General features: G+C 43.9%; 1 protein-coding gene and 1 pseudogene across 5 annotated transcripts in view; both read left to right on the top strand.

Moving 5' to 3' along the window:
• The window catches only part of FYB2 (FYN binding protein 2), a 571,085-nt gene that overhangs the window by 39,578 nt on the left and 507,742 nt on the right, over window positions 1-23,765 (top strand). The window lies entirely within an intron of this gene.
• On the top strand, window positions 8,507-10,256 carry LOC144807868 (syntaxin-18 pseudogene; annotated as a pseudogene).

The raw sequence follows: 23,765 nt of genomic DNA on the forward strand, positions 1-23,765 counted from the left end.
AATCACTTTAAAAACTATAGCTCAAGAGTGCCGTCTACTTTCATTTTAAAAAACGAGTGTGTTCGAGAAATATATACCCTCGCACGTCTGGTCACTCCTGCCCTCGTCTGTAATGTGTCCCTCCAACACCCTTGACCGGATGTGGTGTCCGGCTCCCTGATGTCCTTCCAATCCCCTGCATGGTCCTAGTGCCCGGATCACTACAGGTGCGCCTCACAACTACTATGCGTTTGAATATGCAAATATGTATATTTTCCTTGTCATTAAGATCACGTCCTTGTACAGATATTGTTTCAGTCTAACATATTGTGTTTTTTACTATGTATATATTGTATGATGAATTTTTTTTCTATGATGTATTCACATGTGTAAACCATGAAATAATGGAAAGCAATTTAACTTTTTTGGTACATACACAAGATAAAATGAGTTGTCCTTAAGAAAAAGAATGAGACAAGAAAATCTTTTTTCAAAAAAATAATAATAAAAATATCTTGAGTAAACAATAAAAAATAAAATGAACTTTTTGTGGTTGTCACAAATGTACTTCTGGAATGGACTATAAAGAAATAGAAGTATATCATTATTAATTCAATTTGGTCAATGAGGGAAAATCTACTGCTTAGTGTTGTTTTCATTCCCCTCTTTTCCCTGACCTACTGTGATTTTGAGGGGGTCCCATTAATTCTGCTACGCTCATAGTGCATACTCGCCACAGCATTCAACTTTACCTCACATATATGATAGAGTACATGCTTGGCCGACGGTTTGAAATCCAGGATTGATAAATCGCTGTCACTGTTCTGCTTTTGGAGAGAAGATCAAGAGAGGTAACATATGACGTTTATAAAAGTGTTTTTTTTGGCATGACAGTTTTTTTATTCCGATATTTTGTCCTTCGTTTTACTATTCTTTTTGTATTGTATTAATGCAACACTAAACTTTTGGTAAGGAATAGGGCAGCGTGAAGTCTGCAAACTTGTAATGTTGCAAAACGTATTGTAAGCGTCATGAACTGCAAAGTTTGCTTAAAAATTTGAAAGAAAATAGAGAGGGGGAGGCTTCCCCGTAGCAGGAAAGCATTTCTAGTGCTACTCAGGATGGTGAGCATCAGCTTCTAATCAGTGGTGGCTCCTCTGCTAAGGCGGAGGAGCGTCGCCCCACTGCTTTACCCAGTTTAAAAATACGAAAAAAATAATAGCTTGACGTTATTATCATTCTATTTATTCTTGCTGTGACGTATTGTAGGGGCGGGCGGATCAACTCTGCTCTCAGAGCAGGGGGGAGGAGTGGTGGGCACTCAGTCATGCGTACTTTGCATGTTCTCCACCAGGCTGAATCACTAGGCTCCCATTCCCTTGGTGAGCATTGAACTACGGTGGTCAGATCAATCACAATGCTGCATTGAAATATGAAATGAAATACCAGAATTTGTAAAGTGCACAGCTACCTCCAGAGAGGTGTCCCTGTGCAGAGGGCCCCAGAAGATTAAGCGAGCTATTGCCCAGAGTCACATGGTGCTGGGCTAACCTGCCGCTGGCACCGGGGATCGAACAGTGATTCCTGTGGTCTGGAGTCAGGCACCGTAGCCGATGCGCCACACCTCTTCCATTGCATTGCAGCGTTGTGATTGGTTATGTGGAGCCTGGGAGCCCAGGTGCTTCCTGATTGCACAGAAGAAGCCAGGAAGAGGATGAAGGAGAGGCTGACGGCCAGCCAGCCGGCTGGCAGGTAAGTGTATTTTAGTTTTTTAGGGGAACTGAATGGTTTAGTGTGGTGAGGTGCATAGTTTTTGTGTAACTGAATAGTATATCGTGGAGTGTTGAATAGCGAAATAAAGTACTGTGAGAAATTGGGTTGTTGGTGATGGGGTGAAATCCTACTCAAGCAACATCCAACATCCTTGTCAAAGTTAAATCACAAAGTCACTAAATTAACCTGTGCTTCACTTTCTGGTAACTTGGCACAAAAGCAGCCAGGCTTAACCTAGAGGTTATGTGTAAAGTGTTTATACAGCACACAAACCGCAATAAAGTGACATTACCACAAGAGAAATCTCACACCAATTTAGAAATATAGAGAAAAATGTAATAAATGATTTGACATCAAAATCACGACAATCCACTCAGTAGAACCAGGGATACTCCTTTTTAAAGGTTTCAGGTAAGCATATCTCCTAAAAACACAGAGCATCTCTTGCGGTTATATGATCGGGGGACACCAAGGAAAAGTCACAAGTTCAGTTCGACTACTCGGTCGAATACAAAGACCTGTCCTTATACAAGTCCTGCTGAAATAGTTACCTTCTAAAATCCAGCATGAAATTTTCTTTCATGGTGGAGGAAGCTGTGAGGAGCAGGGAGAGCTTTGCCGATGGACATTGCTGTAGCGCAAAGAGATGCCTGGGTGTTGCGGTCAGTTGTTGCTGGAGGTCAATAACCAGGCTGTTGATGCTGTAGGACGAAGTGCAGATCTCACATTGCCAGTTGTCACTGGTGTTCACTGTAGCATGAAGAGTCTGGTTCACCAGAGCTTCGCATTGGCGGTTATCGTGGGCGGAAAGTTCTTGGCATGAGCGGGCCAGTCCGTTGTCACGAAGAGCCAAAACTTCAGGGTTTCTCATTTTCTTTGAGGAAGAGCTCAACGGATGCCGCATTATGGGTCCCTTATCTTGAGGATCAAGAACTCACTCCAGCAGAGAACGGTAGGGCTTCGGCAGTTGCAGGTCCAGGCAGCAGGCCAGCTGGGCAGATGCAGGGAGGCCTCAGGAGCTTGTTATGTCCCTGTAGCTCAGAACAGGAGGTCAGTCAGCTGAACATTGGAGTCACTTCAGGCTGGGATGAAGGGTGCAGGTCCAGTCTTCCTTCTCAGCAAGCAGGGCAGGCCTCAAGCAGCAGGGCATACTTCTAATGTGTTATACAGAGGTCTAGGAGTGTACTGAAGATTAGGTCTGAGAATCCCTTTTTATACCTGGTGCACTCTTTGAAGTGGGAGAAGCTTCTAGCGTTTCTCCCTAAAGAGGTGTCTGGAATTTCCTGCCTCTCTGACCTGGCCCCAGTCACTCTGGGGGCACAATAGGCTAGTTTGAAATCATTTATGTGAGCTGGTTTGTGCATTTGAAGTGCAAGTGTGGTAGGTGTATACCCATCCTCCCAACACCCAGACCTTCTGTATGGGAGCAATATACATAGGACAGCCACCAACTGCATGTAGCTATGTGACCTAGATTCGGGCTGAAGGCACCCAATGGTTGAGACAAGAAAATGGAACAAGAACATTTTTCAGAATTGTGACCTAAAATCAGACTTTAACAGTAAAGAGGATTTTATGTTACAATTCTTCAGACACAAACATGACTTTCCCACCAGCTCCCAATCAAAAGTGATCACTTATTAAATGCAGTAAGGTTTTTGAATGACAGGACATTTAAACCTAAAAAGTACATGTCCTTTTAAATACAATGCACCATGCCCTATAGGCTATGAAGGGCATAATCAAAGGATAACTTAAATATATTAAAAAGGAAGGTTTAGGCCTGGCAAAAGTTTTATTGTGACCGGTCGAAATGGCAGTTTAAAACTGCACACACAGGATGCAATGGAAGGCCTAAGACATTTATAAAGACTACTTAAATGAGTGGCGCAATTTGTGCTGCAGGTCCACTAGAAGCATTTAATTTACAAGCCCTTGGTACAGGTAGCACCACTTTACCAGGGACTTGCAAGTAAATTAAAAGAGCCAATTGGGTGTACGCCAACATTACCATGTTTCAATGAGAAAACAAAAGCACTTCAGTACTGGTTAGCAGTGGTAAAGTGTGCACAATCGTGAAACCAACAAAAATGAATTCAGCAAAAATAGGAGAAGCGGGGCAGAATGTTTGGGGAAAGACCAACCTAAGGCTGACCGGTCCAATCAGTACACATAGACCAATAACGTATTTGCAAAGTCGTAGAATTGCTTTGCATAAAAGCTGGGTGGGAATAAGGTGTATACTGTTAAAAATGTAAACACTTGTTATAATTGGAGAACATTAAATTGAGGAGTTCATGTGCAGAGTCAAAGCTGAAAAGTAGTTGAATATTCGTGTCTGACACGATCCTGCAATGTGTGTTTAGCTTTGCTATCCTATCTCTTTATTTTTCTGACCATTTGCTCTAGGTCCTTGGTTATTATAGGTCTTCCAGGAAAATTCTCTCCAAAAGCAGAGTAGCAAGTTCTGCTGAACTCCATGTACATTCAGGAATTACCCCCACCCTTAGATGTTTGTTCCAAGCTAGGGGGATTTTGATCATTCATGGAAGTATTTGTAAAATAGAGGCCTTTTTACCCGTAATCCCAGGAGACAAGTTTACTGATCCTCTGTGAAAACACTTGGGCCCAGATGTAGGTAAATCAGATTTACCGATTCATAAATACCGAATTTTACCGATTCAGTATTCATGAATCGGTAAATCAGATGTAGGTAATTGTTCGGTAAAAAATACTGAATCTGTAAGATTCGGTATTTACCGATTCTGTAATTACAGAATCGGTGTTTGCCATTGATTCCTATGGGCCTTGAAGCCCATAGGAATCAATGGCAAATACCGATTCGGTAATTACCGAATAGGTAAATTTACCGATTTTACAAGGGGGACAGGGTGTCACTTTGACACCCTGTTGCACCCCTGTTACTGGCTCGTGTGCCATTTGACACACATACATGCTCTTAGGGCATGTCTGTGTGCCACATGGCACAGATGTGCATGTACACTGGAATTCGTTATTTACCATGTAATAGTAGTACATGGTAAACAACGAATCGGTATTTGCCTGTGGCACTGTTTTCAGTGCCACCTACATATTGATTTACCGAATCTGTAAATTTACAGAATCAGTATTTTACCGATTCGGTAACTTTACCGATTCGGTAAATATATCATCTGTAATTTTTTGGCCCCTACATCTCCATTTGTAAATACCGGTCGGTAACGGCCGAAACCGGCCGTTACCGACCGGTATTTGCCGACCTACATCGGGCCCCAGGTCGCCTATGATTGGATTCCATGACTTTTCCTCTCACATTTGCTCTCTGTATGCACTCTGGTTGATCTGTTCGGAAATACATGTAGTGTGTAAATGGCATCCTGGTCTATGGCACAGTTATTGTATCACAAAATAGCAGTTTCCTAAATCGGTGTAAAGAGCAGCCTGGCTTATGTCATCACTGTGTTGGAATAGACATCTAGCCTAGGATACTTTAAGTAGCAGCCCCTGGGGAGACCTTATTCATTCTGTGTGCAGAGCAAACTCTTTTCTGTCAAGCAGCAGCCTCACATTACATATCACACTAACTGTCCACTGCTCCCACCCCCACACTACCTCCTTCAACATTAGAGGCCGAGGAAAATTGTTGCGAGGATTATCCCTCTCCGGTTGGCAGAAGAGTTTCATTTTGAAGGTGGCACACTTTCTGAATGTGTTCTTGAATGTGTTCTTGGTACCACTCCGCGCCCCCAGATTCACTAAGTTTCAGCTCAGGGAGCCTCAATTCGTACTTCTTTTACACTTCAGTTTGCAGCTCTGCAACACCAGTGGAGAGAGAACAATATCTGGAAGTCATAAACTTAGATTAGGCTAGACCACCCTGAGAGAAGAGAAACTGCCCCGACCAAGAGGTCAGAAACCTAGTCTAAAGTGACTGAGGAGTATGTGGTCTACTGATTATAGGTGAGAGTTTGTCCAAGAACTGCGAGTATTTGAATTCCCGCTCCCCTGGTCCAATAACTGAACCAGAGGACAATTAGCATCATAAAGAAGTTGGAGGACTGCAGAGGAGCCACATGAGCTCATTAGAATGACCATGAAAAACATGATCAAAGGCAATAATGGCTGTTGATGATTGCATGCTGAGTACTCATCTTGCAAATGAAATGTTAAAAAATAATGCCCATGTTGGTGTATAGCTTACTATACATATCTGACTGATGTGGACGGTCAGGAAAAGTAACTTTATAATTTGCAGGTAAGAGGTTGAATGGCCTTACTTTGGGCACAATATTATTTGGTAAACCATTTCAGAAAATGATTAAAGCTATGCGATTTAAATGCAATGCATGGAATGAATGAGGTTCTAATGTAGAGAGTAGAAGAGACTATGCTCATGTTGATATTACTTTACTGTTAATTTAACGTTTTGCATTGTGTAAATAACTTTTAACAGAAGCTCTAAGCAAACATTTGCCATTTGCCCACCTAATGATCTTGTTTTTTTCCCAACTGTACCCTATACAAAGGCACTTTTGGCCTTTAAAGACCTGGCATAACTAAGGCTGGGTCAAGTAACACATGTGACCTAGAAAGACCCTCTAATTTAACGCTTGTATCCATTTGAGTATTTGCTAATACACCGCTATCTGGACCCCCCTCACCCCCCATACCATAAGGACAGCCCTATCGCTGTGACAATTTAGGAAAGAGACTATAAAGAAAATGATTTTTGTTCTGGTATAATTTTATGTATCAAAAATAACTTTTTTATTTTTCTAAATTGGTTTGATTTTTCTTGTGTTGTGTTTTCACGTTATCACTGTTTATGTACTCCATAAATATTTTACACATTGCATCTACTTGAACCCTGACAGCTTTGTGCCAAACTACCTGAGGGTTAAGCACTGGTTAATTTAGTGACTTCTGTTGTTCACCCTAACATGGATTGTGTTTATTATTTTTGTCGGGTTTCCACCCCTCTTAACTAATAACCTAATTTTTAACATCGTGGAGTGGAATTGTGTGGAGTGGTGTGACATGGAATTGTGAGGCATGGCATGGAATTTTGTGGTGTAGAGTGACATTCTGTGGCATGGAGTGGAATTATGTGGAGTGGCATGAAATTCTATAGAGTGGAATTTTGTTGCATAGAATGGTTTTGTGTGAGATGCAATTGTGTGCAATGGAGTGGAATTGTGTTGCACAGAGAAATTGCGGGGCATGAAATTGTGTGACATAGAGTGGAGGGTGTGTGATTGTGTGGCTTTCAACTGTGTGGCATGGAGTGTAATTGAGTGGTATGGAAATGAGTGTGGTGGAATTGTGTGGGGTATCAGTTTGTCATTTTGGAAAGTACCTTGCCTGTCCTCAGACACCTTCTTTTATTGTTATTTTTTTAATCTGGTAATAATTGATCCCATGATAGCTTGTTATTTTTCTAAAATTATTAATTTTCTCCCAGTATATTACACTGTGATTTTGATAAATTCATGGTCAACCATGCCAACATAAGTTAAATCCCCTACCTATGCATCTGCTCTTCCCCCATGACAGTTATGTTCTGATTTACCCATTTGTATGTCTCGCCTGCTGAGAGCACATGCGCTATCTGGTGGGATGGCTATTGTTAACTATAAAGAGCTTGGAGCCCACCCATTGCTTATCATTAATTGGCATCATTGTCACTCTTCTTTGCTGCCTCATAATTGACTAGTGTATTCCAGGCATCACTTTCTTTACTTTGTGTGGTGCATGAAACCTAGCACAGATTGATTTATCTTGATTGGTGTCTGTCCACTGCTCACGCTTGATTCAGGTACTATTTCTTTCACTGCTGCCACACAGCTCCATCTTCTTTCATCCTCAACCGGTACAATATATGTTGCTCTCTTGCCCACTACAGGGATGTGGAATTCCTAAAGCCAGACACCCAGGACATATTATTTGGGGTAAAAGGCAACACGTTTTCATGTTTGTTTTGTCCTTGGGACAAGTAGGTCCAACCCCCTGCAGCACAAACACTTTGTCTGCCAGTTTGCAGTACCCACATTATGAATCAGGGAAGGGCACTGTCTGCAGTTAAGGTCCTATTTTTGTCCATATGTTAATGCTGTTCAAACTTGTATTCATGGTTCATTAATTGAAAGCCTTTATTATTAGGGTGAGCGCTCTAAGTAAATGTAAGCTCTGACTGCACTACTGACAGTAGTTACAGTATAAAAATGTGTACACACATTTTCAAAGTTTAGCAATATGAGGCTGTTTAATGCTCCCAGAATGCTCTCTGAAAGTATTTGCAGAAGCTTGAAAGCAACATTGATGATTCTTTGCTTTCAAAATAAAATGTCCATAAAAACATGAAAGCAGGGAAAAAAAACATTTAGCTCAACTACTGTAAAATTTCAGGTACCATTTCTTTGCAGTAAAATTTAGTAACATGTGTTGATGTATACTAGTATTGCCCAAATATATTCATAATGGAAAATCGGTGTAACCAGTTTCAATAAGATTATGGAAACAAAAAGAAACCAGCATTGGCAAAGCCAGTAGGTCTGAAATTGATGGTCAGCCTTTTACTTTTGTCAACGTGTGAATTGTTTTGGCATGGTTTTTGTAAAACCTTATTGATGTGGGAGCTGCCAGACCTTCAGCCTTATAACAAACATTGACAAATGCAAAAATTGTTTTTGATCTCAAACAGCACACACTCCCTCAGTAGTTACTAGCACTGAACAAAGCTACCTAGTGTGCCGATATGTTCCTTGTGAAAGAGCAAAATGCTGTCAATCACAGTGAAGCCAGTCGATACAGAGAGAACGTGAGAGAATTTTAATAAACGCAAAAGGTCATGGTCAAAGCCAGACTAAAGGGGGGGACCAATTATTAAAGAAAGTCTCAAAAGTGCACCCATGGTAAATGTCCTTGCATTAGGTGCAGCTATAGGGCTTTCGTGAATTCCCAAGAATTTACACAAGTAGGACAAGAAATTGTCCTCCTAGAAAATATTTGTGAACTGTATTTTAGCAAGAGCAAATGTGCATGCGTTAATTTATTCATTCAAAAATCTGAGTGTTTGCAAGTTCACTTTCCCTCCAACTACTTTTTTCCTAACTCTGGTAGAAGGTTTACGTTTGTCATTGTCATTAGTACATTTCCAACATTTCTCAGTATGGAAAAACATTGGAGAAGAGTTGTTGAAACCCCTTAAAACTTGCATGTTAGTAGGATAGCACAGACTCAAAAGGGCACTCTAACCCAGGAACTATTGCTTCTCACTACCTTAATCCCCAGTACGTAGATCTGAAGAAATGTGGCAACATAAGAGGATTGCAAGTATTCAATCACTACTATGGTGTGAGCCCTGGCATTATCTGAGAGGCTATATCAGAGCTCTTACATAATGAGATTGCTTCCATAACTTGTCGCCACACTACATGGCACCAAGGGGACAAGTGGATTTTGTTACAGGACAGTAGATCTATGAAGCAACCTGCCCCATGAACAAGTAGATATTTTATTGAATTCAACACCCCTGCCACTAACTTCTCATGATCTAAAACTCATTTACAAGCCAGTTCTCCCAGAAGTGCTGTACATTCTAACAAGCTCCTGCATCGGGTCAAAGGCATTAGATGTTTACATAAATTGTAGGTCCGATATTTGGTAACAAGGCTATGAAGCACTATAGGGTAAATCAGTGGTAACTCTCCATAACCACACAATGCCACTCCACGCCACACCATCTGATGAAATAAACACATCTATTTTCTGAAAAATAAGACAGTTGGCATTGGTGCGTGCCGAAGGTGATAACAGGATTTCAAAGTCCGGTGGTTTGTACTCTGCGGATGTGAAACAGCCAGACCTGGCCGTAGACATCACCCTGCTCTTCAATGCTAAAGTCAAAACAGTGAAGACTGGAAACCAGGCCCTAGGATTAGCTCTAGCATCCGCAGTAAGCATGAACTGTATAGGAAGAGCCACCCTAGGGGGACTTCAGTGCACAAGCCAAGGAGGTGATATGTAACATTGGAAAATTGAAATATTTTCTTCTGGAACAGAGGAAAGATTATATTCATACTGGCAGTCATGTAGCTTCTGGATTTTCTCAGATGACTGACACAGAATGAAATCCGATTGATCAAGATACATAGATATTTTTGAGGACGTATGCAGATGCCATTCAACAACTGAACATTGAATCTCACAGGGATATCATTTCATCACAGGTGAAAGGACACAGAGATGCAGCATTGGGTTTAATTTAAAGTTTGTACTCTGAGCAAAATGTAATCTGTTTCAAATGAGTAGCAGAGAAGGAGAGCCTGCTAAGACTTCAGCAGGAACAAAGCAATCAATATAGAACAGCATCTTCGCATTGGTTAACTCAACAGATCCAGGGGAGAAAAATGAACGCTAAAGAGGATACCACAGACAAGAACTTACCCGAAATATCAAACACCTTTAGTATGTGGAAAGATGGAAAAGAGGAAGTATTCTGTTGAGAAGTCACAAACAAAAGAATGGAACTATAATTATTTGAGCTGACCATCATTGGGTTATGAATGAATTTCCCGCTAAATCAGAGAAAGAACTACAGGATTCAAAGACACCGAAGAAAAAGAAACTCAGATTTTTATTTATTGACTTTATTACAAATATTGTAAGACCTGAATAAACAGACATTTTGTTACCTATGTTCATTTGACCTACTGATCAATCTTTTCCCAGTTCCGCTTTAATGCTCAGTTTCCAGATGGGGATCCACTATTGAGGTTTCAGATCTGACTTTGAATGTTTCTCTTTCAAATATCATTTTATGGTTGTCACTCAGACACAGCCTCTGTGCTTGGTGATGGCTCTCACAGCAGTAGCGGTATTGCTGGCTTCAAACAGAAGTATCTAAAGCAAGGACACAATGTAACATGAAATCTCAGCAACTGGTGTTATCAGCCTTTCTGAGTATTCATCGGGCGCAGACAAAAGGGCAGTCCTGCTTAAAAACTTTGACACCTTTAAGAGAAACATATGACCTACCCCTTACCTCTACCGTCTGACCAATTTCATTACTTAAGAAAAACTAATAGGCAGCCCTTTGCTGTAAATAACCTTACAAAAGTTTTGAGGTAGCCTTTTCCACATTCTCCCTCACTTCAGTTTTGGGTCTCCACGCTGTATCTACAGGGATACAGTTAATACACTCCCACATAGTAAGGAAGCTTTATCTACTCTCTATCATTTTATGCAAAATGCACCCCACTGATTCATGCACTAAGGCTTACATCGCACATGGGGTCTTATGCACATGGGGCAGATTTACTGCAGGCTTGTGTCACTCTTGCATCAAGCACAGCCACACAAGGCCTTAATAGCATTTACTAAGCCACAGAAAACCACAAGGCATGGCTTAGTAAATCCTACATAATGCAAGGCAGCACCAGTCATGTTGAAAAGGCATTTCATGGATGGAGCATGGGCGTTCTCATGCATCCATCCATGGATTTTGATGTAATCCCAGATTTACTAAGGTGAGTAAAACTGGAATCACATCAAAATGGTATGCCGTCCTAAGTGAGGCATAACCAGGAGAAACAACTGCATTGCTCCTTATTACTTCCTCTTTCTATGCATGCTTCATGCTGCAGCCCACATAGAAAGAGGAAAATGCCTCCAGTGATAGTTTTTGGGCAGGAAGATGTTCTTCCTGCACAGAGACAATACTATTTGTAATGCATGAACCATTGCACCATGGTGCGAGGGTGCCTATGTTGGTGCTCGGCATCACACAGATGATCTATTTGGAGCCTCCATCACCACTTCGGCTCAGAGCTTTCTTATGATCTTGAGCTTCCATCTGCTGATTGCCATATCCATTCAACCCCTTTTTTTTAAATGTTTATTGATTTTTGGAAACGTAAAAGAAAAGTAAAGTCCACAGTATAGCATCGTAGAAGTACACTTTTTCATACACAGCCAATGTGGCATATGCAATGGAATATATAACATGTAAGTCTAGCATATAAGTACAGTGTGGGTAATTGTAAACCTGACAAGTACTGTTGTTTTCATTTCAGCAGCCGTCGAACTTTCATAACAAAAGGTTTGGCATGGAAACTGGAGAAAAGTGGTGGATGGAAGAGGTTTTTTTCAGGAGGGTACTGCGGGATTTGTTTTATTAAAGGTGTTGAGACAAGAAAAAAGCTGTTGCAATGCGGGTGAAATCTACCAGCAGTGTTGAGCATTTGCTGGGCCTCTGTGGAGAGAGGTTGTAATTGCCAGTGAGTTGTACAAACTCTGAGAAAAGAGTGGCCCATTAGGGTACAATGGGTCTTTTGCGAAGGCCTCGTATTTCCTTCTACTGGAGGGTGTCCTATTCTGCCATGGGCCACTTGCAGACAGTTCTGTACAAGGCTGTCACTTGGGGGGTGGGGGAGGGGGAGTTTAGGGCTGTCTGGGATCGGCAATGCAAGGTGAGGGTACATTTGGCAAAAGGTTTGGCATGGAAATTGGGGAAGAGTGGGATTTGATTTATTGATGGTGTCCAATTACCAATGTATTTATTAATTTTATTATGGAACTCCTAAGGAGGTCCACAAAAAACACATCATCAGGTAAAAAAAAAAAGAAACAAACCATACATACAATACAAAATTCTTCCTTCTACATTGCTATGGATATTCTTATATCAAACAGACTGAGAAGTGTGCAAATAGTGCAAAAATACAAAATACAGTCAAATATCCAACCAGTAAATTTCTTTTATTGACATAATGAGAAATGTGTAAATAGTGCTATAAATACATAAGACTGTAAAAGAAATTCCGAATAAATAGGCAGACATGTTTAAAAAAAAATGAACACATCTTAGAACAAACCATTTCATTTGGAGGGGACGGAACCAAAGATTGTGCCTCCTGGGCAGAGTTAATATTATATTTAATAAAAACTGACTTTAAAAACAATTGCCTACCGGTTGTTTGCATGAGGGGAATGTTGGCTGGGGAGAGGGGGAGGGAGGGGTGGGGGAGGGCGGTCCAGAAACAGTTCACGGGGTGTTTTGGTGGGAAGTTCAAGGGGAGTTGGGGGGGGGCGGGGGGGGAGGTGGGACGGGGACCGTACTATATTGCTGCTGCACTTTCTCTGACCGTACTCTACTTCTACACACTACTTGCACTGGCACTGCCCCTCCTGGACCGTGTCTTGCTGAATGAGCTATGCTGTTACCCGCATCTATGACAGCCCTTAAGGTAGTCACACTTCATGTGAAGGGGCTGAATAATCCTGTCAAAAGGAGGGCAGTGTTGTCCCTGCTGGAAAACACGCAGGCTGATATCTGCCTTTTGCAGGAGACGCACCTTTTGGCCAGGGATTGCCAGAGGATGCGGTCCCCAAAATTTCCAACGCAGTTTTTCTCCTCCAACACCACCAAGACGGCAGGGGTGGCAATCCTGGTGTCCAGAACATTTAGAGAGGAGGTCCTACATAAAGTGGCAGAACAGAGAGGGAGGCTCCTTGCCTACAGGGTTAAACAGGGGGGTCTGGTGTTTACCATCGGCTCGATATATAACCCCAACGAACATCAGGAGAGGTTCCTTCACTCGGCCTTGGCGGATATCGCGACCACCCCAGATAGACACATGATCATAGGAGGGGACCTGAATATGGTCTTCGATTCGTCCGTGGATAGATCGGCGCAGCGACACCCTCAGACGGGAGAGATCTCGCAGTCGGGCAAGGCCCAACTGGACGACCTAGATCTGCGCGATCTCTGGTGCCACCTCCATCCTACCGCCCGGGACTACTCCTATTACGCGCACGCACATAAGACCTACGCGAGACTGGACCACCTTCTGGTCACAGGACCAGTATGTGACCTAGCCGTAGCTTCGGACATAGGGGTTCTCGCGCTGTCGGATCATGCCCCCGTTACGGGCAGTTTCCGGCTACCGCCGACGTCCCCCTCGCGTGGGGAGTGGCGCCTTAGAGACACTCTTTTGCATAACAAGGCGATGGTGAAACACATACAGGAGGCGATTCGCGATTACCAGAGGCACAATGATAACGCCGACACCGCCCGGGCGACACATTGGGCGGCGCTGAAGGCGGTGCTTCGAGGTGAGTTCATTGCCATCTCCTCGGCGGAGAACAGGGCCCGGCAGCAAAAGAGGGATGAACTCACCAGTAAGGTGTGCGAGTTAGAACAAGTCCATCAAAGAACCGGGGCTCCCAGAGTCTGGAAGCAACTTAAAGCCGCAAGAAAACTCCTGTCAGCGTTAGACATGGACAGGGCGGAATACGCTGCGTTACGTCTGAAACATGCATACTACACGGGCGGAGATAGATGCGGCCGACTCCTGGCGAACAAGCTATGAGTAGCGCATCAAAAACACTTGGTGAAAGAGCTATCGATCTCCGCTGGGGTCACAGCCACAGAAGATACCCAGATAGCAGAGGGCTTCCGCCACTTCTATGCCGAACTGTATACGGGTGAGCCCCCTTCGGCGCAGGCGGAAGCAGAGTATCTAGACTCGGTTGACCTTCATTCCCTCGCCCCGGAACAGGCGGAACATCTGGAACGGGACATTCGAATTGAGGAGGTGATCACTGCCATCTCCAGGCTCAAACATGGGAAAGCTCCGGGCCCCGACGGTTACACGTCCCTTTTTTATAAAACGTTCTGCCCTGAGTTAGCGCCTCTCCTTTTGCGCCTCTTTAACTCATTCTCCGCGCTTGGAGCTATCCCCCCGGATCTGCTTCAGGCAACGGTGTCGGTTATCCCCAAGCCGGGGAAGGATCGGACTCAGTGCGGCTCCTACAGGCCAATTTCCCTTTTGAACGTCGACCTTAAATTGTACACTGGGATCCTGGCGGCCCGCCTGGCACCTCATCTGCCGGGACTGGTAGACCCGGACCAAGCGGGGTTTATCCCCGGGAGGCAGACGGTGGACAATACTAAGAGAGTGGTTCATATTCTGGAGAAGGCCTCCCGAATCCCCGGGGAGAGGATGCTATTGGCAATCGACGCGGAGAAGGCCTTCGACCGGGTGCATTGGCCCTACTTGGAGAAAGTTCTGTCGAAGGTGGGCATAGGGGAGAAATTTCGCACCCTAGTATTTAACTGCTACAGGTTTCCGTCTGCGGTAGTGCGGGTGAACGGCTGTAGCTCTCAGAAGTTTGCGATAGAGCGGGGCACCAGACAGGGGTGCCCATTATCGCCACTGCTCTTTTTCTCTCTATATGGAGCCCTTTGCCCAAAGAATACGCCAAAATCCGAATGCGATTGGCATACGGATGGGGAGATATACGCATACCATTAGCCTCTATGCAGACGACATTATATTAACGCTGGCTGACCCAAAAAGGGCACTCCCTGCTTGTATCACTGAGCTGGAGGAATTTGCCGCTGTAGCTGGCTTCAGGATGAACATGGGGAAATCTGCGGCCCTTGACGTTTCGCTGACTGCCGCCACGAGAACCGAATTGCAGGGCCTCTTCCCCATGCACTGGTCCAGGGACCTAGTGCCATACCTGGGCATACTATTGGCGCCCTCCCTACTTACTATGGTGACCACCAACTACGCGGCCTTAGGTAAGAAAATCAAAGAGGAGTTAGCCCGATGGAACAAGGGAACACTGTCTAGGCTGGGCAGAATAGCCGCAGTGAAGATGACACTTCTACCGCAGGTGCTATATCTATTCCGCACTCTGCCGCTCCAACCCCCGAAAGGATGGATCCGACAGACGCAAGCGGACCTTGCACGCTTCGTCTGGCAGGGCCGCAAGCCCCGACTCAAGAGAGCCTTATCCACACTAGCCCCTGAGGCGGGAGGACTGGGCATACCGGATCTTCATAAGTATTTCCAGGCTGCACAACTACGATATCTCGTGGAGTGGAGCAGGTGGGAGTCGGATAAACACTGGCTTTTTCAGGACCTGGCGCTTGCGGGCCGGACCTTGCAGGAGGTGCCCTTCCTGCACAGGTCTCACCGTCCCCCCAATCTGTATGCGTCCTTCGTCACGCGGGTTCCGATGAGAGTGTGGGACGCCACTAATGTTGTGCATGGTCTCACTACCTTCCCCTCGCCGTTCACGCCACTGATTGGGAACCCAGACTTCCATCCCGGGATGGAGCCCGGAGCTTTCGCACACTGGCGAACTGCAAAATGCAGTGCGCTGTTCCACGTATATAGCCCGGACGGAGTCATCTCGTTCCAAGATCTCAGGCGAGACTACCTCCTACCCGAGACCGAAAGGATGCGGTATATGCAAGTGCGTCATTGGGCGCTTCACCTGCAGGTCCGCGACTCGGCAGACAGAAAGCTCACACCCTATGAGAAGTGGCTCGTGACGCGTACCTCCGACTCGAAACTCATCTCGGACCTATATAAGCTCCTGCAGCCTTCCTCCTTTCATATTTATAATCCGGGACGGGACCGCTGGGAATGAGAACTGGGGAGGGCCCTAAGTCATACAGAATGGGACCACATTTCCTACCGGGCACGACATTCCGCGTATTACACCGGACTCACCGAAACGTTCACCAAGATATCCACGTACTGGTATTATACACCGGAGAGACTGCATGAAATGAGCCATAACATTGTGAACACTTGTTGGTGGGAATGTGGGCAGATAGGCACACTTACACATGTTCTATGGGACTGCCCTCTACTGTGCCCCTATTGGAAGGAGGTCTTGGACGAGATCGATTCACGCTTTGACATTGAACTGTCTTGCTTCCCAGCGTATATCCTGTTGGGCTTGCCCAACGGGCTGATGTACCCCTTAAAATCTCGCAGGGGTAGGCAGATAGCGATTGCACTAGGCTCTGCTGTTCAGAACATACTCATTCACTGGCGCACCACCACGCTCCCCTCTACTACCGGTTGGTTGCACAAGTTGTGGCATGTACTGGGGATGGAGAAGTTGTCGCTTATGGTGGCGGGAGAGATGGAGAAGTTTCATGACCTGTGGCAGCCGTTCCACTCCTTACTAGTAACAGAATTTAGAGAACTCACGTGCCCCCGATATCTCCGATTGTTGAGATTGACGTCACCGGCGACCCCAACTGATCAATGAGTCTGAGATTGTGGTCGGGAGTGAGGGAAGGGCGAACTGAGAAGGGTGACGCGGGAAGGTGACTTTGGCACGGTACGGGGGGAGGGCAGGGGGGACCCGGAGGGAGAGGGATGGGGGGAGTTCGGAACGGGGTTGTTTGTTATTAAGGTGTTGTTGCCGAAAAGCACACAGCGCCATGCTCTGATGGACATCACAATAGCAGAGCCTTGCACGCTGGTTGCGCTCCTGTATAGTGACACCATGGCACTGACCCTTTGAGACAACTGTTTTCATCTGTTTGTATTGTCTTCAAATAAAATACTTTAAACCTTAAAACAATTGCCTGGCACTTTACAGTTTTGGGCATACAAAAGGCACATGATTAAGATCTTGGATTTGCAACTGGCACAATTCACAAATTCTTTTCTCTCTAGGTGTTTTATCCCAGATACCAGTAACATCTCTTAGAGGCAGCAAATTAAATCTCATTAGGAGTATTAGGTAAGCCTGGGCGAAGCACTACGCTACACTCGCATAGTTCGCGTTACTTCGCACTACGCGAATTGCACGTAACACAGTGCAAACACGCGTAGCGGTCCTTTTTTGCTTGCGGTCCTTTTTTGCTTGCGGTCCTTTTTTGCTTGCGGTCCTTTTTTGCTTGCGGTCCTTTTTTGCTTGCGGTCCTTTTTTGCTTGCGGTCCTTTTTTGCTTGCGGTCCTTTTTTGCTTGCGGTCCTTTTTTGCTTGCGGTCCTTTTTTGCTTGCGGTCCTTTTTTGCTTGCGGTCCTTTTTTGCTTGCGGTCCTTTTTTGCTTGCGGTCCTCTTTTGCTTGCGGTCCTCTTTTGCTTGCGGTCCTCTTTTGCTTGCGGTCCATAACGTCAAGTTGGCTCCCGCGAGTGAGCAAAATGACATCTTGGCGAGACTTTTTGCTCGTTTGCGATCAGCAACATAAAGTTGCCGATCACGAGCGAGGAAAATAAACCTCCGGTGAGATTCTCAACGCGGGGAGGTCAGGTTTCTCATTGCAAGGGGTCGCGTAAGCTCGGGACCGCTCGCGATGAGAAACTACAAGTCCACATTGAGAAGCTGCCGCTCGAGGAAAAAATCCACTCGAGCGGCAGAAAATGACAGCTCACACTGTGCAAGATGCCGTTTTCAATGATTGCACAGTGCAGACAAGCATCCAGCACTGTGCAATCATCGCGAACAGCGCACAACGCAGTTCGTGTAGTGCGAAGTAACCTTTGCGTATCTACGCGTAGAGCTACTACGCAAACTACGCCCAGGGTTAGTATTAGGCTTCTAATCCTGTGAGGGATATTCCAAGTTAAATAAGGCTGTGGTTTTTTCCCTAAAGCACTCCCTATGACTGCCTCATTACTGGACAGGGACTGGCTGGAGGCCGCATCTCTCGCCAAACTAATAGAGAATCTTAAGACTGTAACCAAACCCTTCCATAGAGCCCTACTGACTAAATTCAGCGTTATTCTCTGAAAACTATTTCATGAAGAAAAGAGAAAAATTCACGCAGAAAGTGATCAGATTTTTCCCCAGGAGGTACATACATATTCGGCACAAGGAAAGAAGTGGACCAGCCAGATTCTTCCAGACATGCTAACTTTGCACATATACATAGATTTGAGGGGTGATAAAAAACCTTCTGGTTCCAGTTAATGGAATTTTTAAGTAAAATCGACCCCCCCCCCCCTCCCACTGGCTTGACCCCTGTCTGAACACCTAGCATAGCAAGACTAAACAAAATATCCATCCCATTTAAATTCTTTGCAAGACCACGTTTCCTGTAAGCATATAACTAAAGGGTTCATAATTTTCAGAGAATTCCATTTTGTTTCATTTGGACCCAAGCCGGCCCTTTTCCAGGACAAAGTAGCCCACCCAGGCTACCTCAACGAATCAGTCCTTACTGATTCTGTATGAGTGTTATTCAGCGTTCTTGCAACCCAGCTCCATTGCGCATATTAGTCTGCTATGTCTAAGGCCTGTGGGGCAACTGGCGCATTCGGCACAACACTTATTGCGCGCCCTCTCCAGGCCATGGACACCTCTATATCTTTTGAATTGCCCATGTGATACTCTGTATTGGGGCCCAGTGTATTCAACACCACTAAATTGTAGCCTTAGAAACTTTCAAATAATGGGTATTTTGCCCGCATTTTGGCAATCATATTAAACAGATGTTATATCAAGCCATCGTTTTCAAAACAATTCACAATTTTTCAAGACCAAGTTGGCCACTATCAGAGAGCCGAAGGTGACCCTAGAATATTGAACAGGATCCCCATGATTCTGACACTCCTGTATCTTTAGATCCTGCTCCCACTGGATGTAGACTTTGTTGCCTTTCTAAACCCTCTGGTCATTCTAATCAAGGTGTCCAGGTCCTGCTAGCATGGTCCATTCTGGTTGTAGTCATCCTGGACCTTTTGCTTATGGCACCCTGGTCTTCCTTGATCTAATATCTGTGGTCTTGGTCCTCCTGTCTCTGGCCCTTCTCTCCATTGGTCTACTGGTACTGTTTCTTCTGTGGTCTGTCTACTTGTGTCTGCTACTTCTGGCCCTGGTGGGCCTCGTCGCTCTGATGCTTTTCGGTGCTTACAGGCCATCATAGCCCGCTTTGTTGTTATCGTCCATGGCCTTCTGTTCCTGCTATCTCTTGTCCTTCTGTTCCCTAATCCCTTGTCCACTGGGGTCAGATCCCCTGTTCCTGCCCCTTGTGCTGTTTTTCATTGTATGTCATCGTCTAATTGTTTCTGGTCTCCTTTGGAATTGGTAACCCTGGTCCTTAAGATCAGATCTTCCTGGGCCTGGTTCTTGTCCTGGCCCTTTCGGCTTTGGTCGTCATAGCCCTCCTAATGATCCACCTCTTTACCTTGAGTTTCATACTTATCATCCACCTCATCCTACTGCTTTCTTCCCCAGTTCCCCTCCACAATTAACTTTTTTCCGATACATCCTGCAAGCCTGTCACACAGTTTTTATTATGTTTGGCTTCCAGAGACCGCTCCGTCAAGTACAGAAATGCTAGTTCAGTAGAGACAGGACCTTGCCCACTTAAAACACTTACATGTTAAACATCAAAACTACCATTCCCGAGATGAATTGTAGAGGTGACTAAAATGTCAGTATGACTGTAGGGACCACTGTTAGCATAGGACCATAAAATATCAATGCCCTAAACCTACTGTACTGTTTGAATAACAAACACCAATTACCTTCTGTGCATGTCCCTCCCTCTGGAGCCCACATACCACTTGTCTGCTTTCCCTGTTTGCTGCTTGTTGACTACTGCTGTGTTACCTGATCTGCGATACTAAGCAAACCCAATCCCCCTTCAAAATATACCTAATGCTAGCACAAGGCCTTCCATAAAAAGCCCAACTAGAGCTCAGTCCTCAAAAAAACATCATACAACATTCGAGAAACACAATGTATTGTCATGAGTGAATTAAACTTTTATGTAGCATGCTTTACACCATGTTCTGTATTCTTTACTGACAGCCAAATACTTCCTGAACGACATGTGAGTCATATCCTGAAGCTCCTGTTTGAATCTGACCTGTCTTATTTGAATATTAAAATAACATAAATGTTTTTATTATATCGATTTTGTTATTTTCATCTGTAAACCGCTTAGGTCAATTCATGCACTTACCACACTACCATTGTCTGGAGCCCCTTTTTTCTTTATGACCGGTTAAAGAACTCCTTCACATTATTTATCAGGCCACTGGTCAAATTGTACATAATCTCTGCTGATTAGCTGACTATAGACTAAACAATAGAGATTAGATTTTGCCGGCCGCTGGGAGAATAGCAGAGATTCTGCTTCTCCTAGACGGGTACAATGGTTGATTGTAAGCGGAAATATCAAGTTGCTCTGCACTAATTATGTGCACATTTTGCAGATAGAGAGCAATATGCACACTCTATAGTGTTAATATTTGTGATAAAAAAATTATTGAATGAGCCAAAAAAAACGAATGCATAGCACTGCAAAATCAGGAAATTTTGCCCCAGTAGTATGAAATAGATCAGGAAAATTACACAATTAAGTGCATATTATTCAAAATGAACTTTGGGGTATCTCCATTGAATGCAGACACACACCTGGAATTTAAGAGCCACTCAGATTGATTTGTGAAAAAAATGTCTCATATTTTCTGCTGACCCCAGTTTCCTGCACCAAACAATTTTGCAAAATGTTGCTCTGGTGTAATTTCTTATATTTTGCATAATTTATGTAATGCAAACTTGCATGTCTTAAACCCAAGTGTAATAGATCATTTTGCTAAAATGTGGATATAAATGGAGGGCATTTACAACATTTGAAAGTTCCATTTTGGAAATATTGATGTTGTGGTTTTATTTCCTTGGCCGTTGCCTTTCCTGATGGTCATGAACTTATTTCAAGACTCGAAGGACATTGATCATTTCTCATGATATAATTATCACTAAGTGTTATGGGTGTCTAATGCTTTTCTAGACTGTAATATCAATGTAGCAATACTCTGCTGTCATGGTCTCTAAAATCTGTCCATCGTTGAGGGATAGCTCTATTTTCTAAGCTCTGCATTATGAAATCTTTGTAGATTGTCTATAGTATTATGCAACAGTTTATTTGTGCAAAAAATTGTACTGTTAGTTCCCCCCCCCCCATATTGGGTAAGAGCAAGCATGTTTCCCCCTTAGAAGAACTGTCAGTATGTTGCTCCTGACGCCTCTTGCTGGAAGACATTATAGGTGGTCCCAAAAACGAAAACTCCACTTAATTCATTGTGACCAATCAAATAGTATGTTTCTCTTCTGTAGTGCTCACCTTTTGGTTGTACTACTAGTAGATCCTTTTTTTTTTTTAATGGAGTTTTATATAGCGCAAACTTGACACAAAGGTATAGGATATCAGAGCGCTTTACATAGCACCAGTTGCGTTACATGAGGACACATTCAGTTTTGTTGGGCACGGGGAGATTAAGTGATTTGCCCAGAATCACAGGATGTTTAGCGTCATTGGCGAGACTCGAACCCGGTTCCCCAGATTCGAAGTCGACTCCCCTAGCCTTGTGATTGTCATCAAAAAAACATCTGTATGAGAGGTTACCCATGTTTCACTGTAATCTTTATATCATGGTAACTGCTGTGACCAGTTTCCTCTATAGAATCGCAAGTCTTTTTTTATTTGTGCTCGCAAGTGGCTCAAATTGTGAGGGATGTGTGTTGACCGTTAATACGTTTTTCACTGTATTTATAATACTCTTCTTTTTTCAAAGCTCCTATTGCCATCCTAATCGTAATATGTATATCTCTGTCAGGTGCCACATTAGAGATTGAATAAATGGGTCCTTTTATGAAATTTCCCATTTCCACAAGGTCTAATCTCGCCGCTGATGTGATGTTGTCTTTAAAATCTTTATTCTCTCTGGGTAATGACCTACTCTTGGCTTCAGGTGGCCATTTGGCTGACTGGCTAATTGTGTCATGGCCAAGCCCCAGCTCTCCTCTGAGTACCTAATCCTGATTGGTTTAAGAACTTATTTTGGTTCCTTACCCTTGTCAGGATGAAATTTAAAGATGAATGGCAGCTTTGAGCCGCTGAGTCTTGCCAGGCTGAGTTACTGCCCATTGAAGTTGGGGACTCCTACATCTGTAGACTGGTACCTGGTTTTCATGTGTACCTGTTTGTGTCCCTACCTCCCATACTGCCTTAGCCTGGATAAGTAGGCATGATGGTTGTAGAGCTGAATGTTGGAGCCACTATAGGGTGCAACAAAACAACACATTCTCTTTATCTTGCCCATAGACTCCCTGTCCCTTTTTATTAAATTGTTACATTTGCCTTTTTTTTTATGAACCCAGAATTTCCATTATTACTTATGTTTGACCATGTAAAATATCACAACCTGGTGAAGTGTAGTGGCCCACAAGTTAATGGATCTGATGTAGTTGGTTCAGAGACCTTTTCTATGGGATCTCAGCATATCGCTGCAGATCAGATTTATCAGTTGAGATTTATGCATACTGTAACAAATTGGAGATCATGTTTGTCTACTTCAAAAAATGTATGGGGAAAGATTAGATATTTAGTGAAAGGATGTATAGTCTTCCTGCAGATCTTACTTGACTAAGCAGAATCTGGGAAGAATTTGATCAGTCAGTAACTGCATGTAGGAAAAGCCCCTTTTCTTATCTTATCCTGAAACACCGGTCTTTCATAGAGATTCTTTCTCTGAGCTATTAAAGGTTTAGAGTCCATTTTTCTAATCACAATTGGTAATTGTATCTAGTTGATTTTCCCCATCTAGCAACATGGAATTTCTAACCCTGATGTGTCCTGTGTATGGCTTCAAGCACTGAGTGTTGTGGACTTTTCGTATTTGTTTACAGTGATTTGGCATGGAGCATGGATGCACTCCTAATCTATATGGAACTGGTCGTTGTGTTTGGTGCATTCATTTGAAATGCACTTATGTGAAATTTGCGTGGTAGGTGTCAGAAATCATGGGGGTGGTGCAAGTGTCAAGAGAGAGGCAGGGCTCTAGAAACTTGGAGTGGCAGTGTTTCAGGAGCTTGAATGGGGAAGCACTTTTGGAGCCTTGCTGGAAGAAGTGATGTTGAAGCTTAATGGGAATAGTAATGCATGAGTCTGGCGGGAAGGAATGTTTCAGGTGCTTTGTGGGTGTAGGACCTGAGCCTATCTGCAGAGAAACATCTAAACATTTTGCTTCCCCCCCCTCTCCTCATTTTCTGAATCATTTGTTGTTGGCTTTAGGACTCTGCATGCTTTGCAACAGTTCACCAGTGCGAAACCGCTTATGCTCTCTCTTTACCTGGCCTCGCTGATAAGATAACCACAAGTGTCACCTTGTGCTTTTGAATGCCATACTGACATTAAATCTTTCAATTTGGATCTCCGTACTACTGATTTGGATTTTTATAATT

Source organism: Lissotriton helveticus, chromosome 1_2 (genome assembly GCF_964261635.1).
Source record: "Lissotriton helveticus chromosome 1_2, aLisHel1.1, whole genome shotgun sequence".
Taxonomy (NCBI): Eukaryota; Metazoa; Chordata; class Amphibia; order Caudata; family Salamandridae; genus Lissotriton; species Lissotriton helveticus.